We start from the raw sequence: 3,781 nt of genomic DNA on the forward strand, positions 1-3,781 counted from the left end.
ACTTCGATTTTTAGCTTCTTAGAAGTTACCTTCCCTTTGAAGGTGCATAAAAATAATCATGGAGTGCATTGCCTGAAATGTAATCCAGTTATCAACTGAATTGTGCTAGTAAATCACAAAGTTCAAGAAAACTGTAGGAATAGTATAACAACAGAGACCTAAAATGTTGGAGTAGGATTTAAAAGCATTAATAATAACCCAGTCTCAAAAAGGGTCTTCCAAATTTAGTTTTCTTGTCTGAAGTTTTTAAGTAAAATTTGATTTGACCTTTCTCTTAAAGATCAAAATTTACCAGGAAACCAAGTTTGCAGGTCCCCTGCTGGTCTTTATAACCAATTTTAGTGTTATGTTAGAGTCAGAATCTACACAAAAGCCAGGCATTCTTCTGGTTTCTATCGTGGAAAGCTCCATTTCTGAGTCTCATCTTAACATTACTACCACCACATTGCCATTTTAATGTTATAAACATTCTGGAAAGGCACAAGGGAGTTAGCAAAATAAGGTGTCTAGCACTTTCTTAGCACTCATACATTTTGTTAAGTTGAAAGAATAAGAATTAATCAAATTAGGGCGCTGGGAGAATCTTAAAATGTTTTTGGTAAAGGCACTAACCTGAAATGCAGTTACCATGAAGGCTATGGGGCTACACATAAATATAGGTTTATCCCAAGACTCCATTGGATCTGATTCTACTCCAAAGGCATAAATGCTTTCTGCCTCAGTTTTGACTTCTTTGGAAAGTAAATAATATTGTGAGAGATGAAAAAAATGACATAGACTAAGTTTTCATAATATTTTCATTTAATAGGATAACACATATTAAGTCCCTAAGAACAGCATTTGGCACATAGTAGATACTTGAATGTTTGCTAATAAATATCAATTAAAGAAGCACACGATTTGTTTTCATGTGATGTAGATAAACTTCTGGGATTCTTTAATTATTTAGCAGTTGTAAGTCACATTTGCACAAAAATTTGTATTTCAGTTTGGTTCCAGTTGAAGTAATTGTCCACTATTGGAGGGCCAGCCATGCACTGATTTTTTGTCAGGGATTATTTGTCAGTGGTGTGAATTCTGAACCCTCAAAAAATTTATGCAGAGTCACTCTACCCGTTGCTGAATTTAAAGCTGCTACAGATGAATTGGAAACCCTGGTGGCATGGTGGTTAAGTGCTACGGCTGCTAACCAAAAGGGCAGCAGTTCGAATCCACCAGGCACTCCTTGGAAACTCTACGAGGCAGTTCTACTCTGTCCTATACGGTCACTATGAGTCAGAATCGACTCAACAGCAAAGGGTTTTGGTTTACAGATGAACTGCAATAGAGAGGTCCTCCCTTCTTTTTGTGACTCCTCCAACCCCAAAACAGAGGGAACTGCAGAGGCAGGATTTGCTTCTTGGTAGCAGCTGGAACCTTGCCAAGAGTCTGTCTCAGGAGTGGCTGCTGTGAGGACTATGCATCACCCCCACTCGGGAAGGGGTGATGGTCATGGCTAGAAGTCTTTCAGCTTGGCCCATGGCCCAGGGGGAGGAGGCATACTGGAAGTGGAAGGAGTGTGATGGGAGAGAATGAAGCTCAATGGCATGTAGCCATGGCTGCCTGCTCCCAAGTGGTCGGGCTTTTCTCAAATGTCTGCAAAGAAGAACCAAAGGCAAGGTCTGTAAATAACCGCAGAGATTATAAGAGGCTGGGAAACATGACTCCTTTGAAAGTTTTAAGGAACTTGGATGATTTATTCTGAAGAAGGAAAGGCTGAGCATGTATGTATTGGGGACTGCTTATGAAGAAAGGATTCTACAGTTTACTGAGCACTTATGGAATGATCCGGGTACTTTCACATACCTGATCATCATTTTATCTTAATAATAATCCTATGAAGTATCATTTTATGGATGAGGAAACTGAGGCTCCAGAAGTTAAACAATTTGCCCAAATCACACAGCTAATGTGAATGGAGCTAGGACTCTTCCAGGTCAGCCTAACTGCCACTGTCTTTTTCTCCACAGTAGTTTTGTTAAGTTGAAAGAATAACTGGAAAGTATTTGCTCTGCAAAGCGTCCTACTCAAGGATGAATTTGGTTACACTCCCAGAGTTAGGGATTTAGAAACATAGGACGGTGATCTGTATAAGTATCTGATGCCTCTAGCTGCCTTGTGTCTGCTAATGGCAACACAAATTGCACCTCTCCTCATCCCTCCTGCCCAACACAGATGCCATGCTTGTTGCCAAGCTATAGAAGGCCTCTCAATTCAAATCCCTGAATGCCTCCAAAATGGGTTCTATACACACACACGCTAACACACACATACACCTCTCACAAAGTTTTTGGATTGAAGTCATATATTTCAATAAAGAGCCATCACTTGATGGAAGAGAAACAGGAATATGACTTATCTAATGTTTCCTGCAGAGTTAGAAAATAAAACAAAATAGTCACAACTATAAAAGTGGTAAGTCAATAATAGTCCCCCTCACCATGTGCTGGGGCCACAGGTGGCCACAGTACAGAATGATGTTATTTATGTCTGACATTCCAAAAACCAGACAAAGGTAGACACAGATGGACCTAGGATCACCTGGCGCACTCCCTACATCACTAATGAGGAATCTGCCACCAGAAAATTTTGGTTTAGATAAAATCAGGATTACAGTCTGTTTTCCCAACTGCTCCGGGTGTCTCCCCTCAGGCTCTGATACAAAGTTGTTGCTTCCCAGGTCCCAGATAAGTTGTAACACTCATTCCCACTTTTATTTATTCAATTTCCTCAGGCCAAGTACATAGGCCCTATTCTCATCAGGGTATCCAAAGCCCTTTTCCAACTGTTCCCACTCTACATTTTACTTCATCTCCCAGCTCTAGCTCCAGCCCCACTCCACTCTATGCTATTTCCTGAACACTCCATGCATGCTCACACCTCTGAACTTTTGCTCATGTACTTCCCTGGGCCTGGAATTGCCTCCACTGCTTAAATTGCAAACTTCTACGCATCCTTCAAAGCCCAGCTGAAAGCAATCATGTTTTTGAAACCCTCAAAATCTTGGGCTCAGTGGCAGCTAATGTGTCCTTGTAGTGTGACATTTATCACAATGTACTACAATTCCCCTTTTCCAAAGAAATACATTTTTTTCCATATATTGTTATAATAACCAGCGCCACTTTCCCATCTCTGTGCTCTCCTCCTTTCTCTCTTGTTTGGCATCAGGGGCACTTTCCTTTAGGAAGTACCTGTGACTCTGGAGATCTAAGGTGGGTCAGGTGGAGTCTGGAGGATGGGAAGTAGGAAGCTGACCACCTAGGATTTACTCTGGGTTTAAGAAGAGAGAAGCAATGGGGTTTCCATCTATATTATCCTCCCTCAGGTCACCAGAATTGGAAAACAGGTAGCACTCCACTGCAGAAACCCTTTCCAGAAATGACTTCAACATTTGTTTCAACCGTCTTTAGAGGTGAACTGGAGCTTGCATGAGAGTGAAGAAATTCCAACCTTGCCACACAGTCAGCACTAATAAAAAGTTTGCTTTGTTGGACTAAACTGAAGAAAACGCTTTGAAAGTATATACATTTAAGTTCTTCATCCAGACCTGGTTTTAACTGTAGCTTGCTTATGCAAACCCCAAAAGCTCCTCTAGCTCTGCCCCATTCGACTCATTAGGCTAAGTCCTTGAAGGTTCTTTGTTTCTGTAAAGGTATTAGGCTATTACCAAACATTACCCTCATGGCCCTGATTAGCTTATCCAGCTGAATAGTTAGTTAACCAACAGCTGGAGAATGATGAA

This window comes from Trichechus manatus, unplaced genomic scaffold (genome assembly GCF_000243295.1).
Source record: "Trichechus manatus latirostris isolate Lorelei unplaced genomic scaffold, TriManLat1.0 scaffold00003, whole genome shotgun sequence".
NCBI lineage: Eukaryota > Metazoa > Chordata > Mammalia > Sirenia > Trichechidae > Trichechus > Trichechus manatus.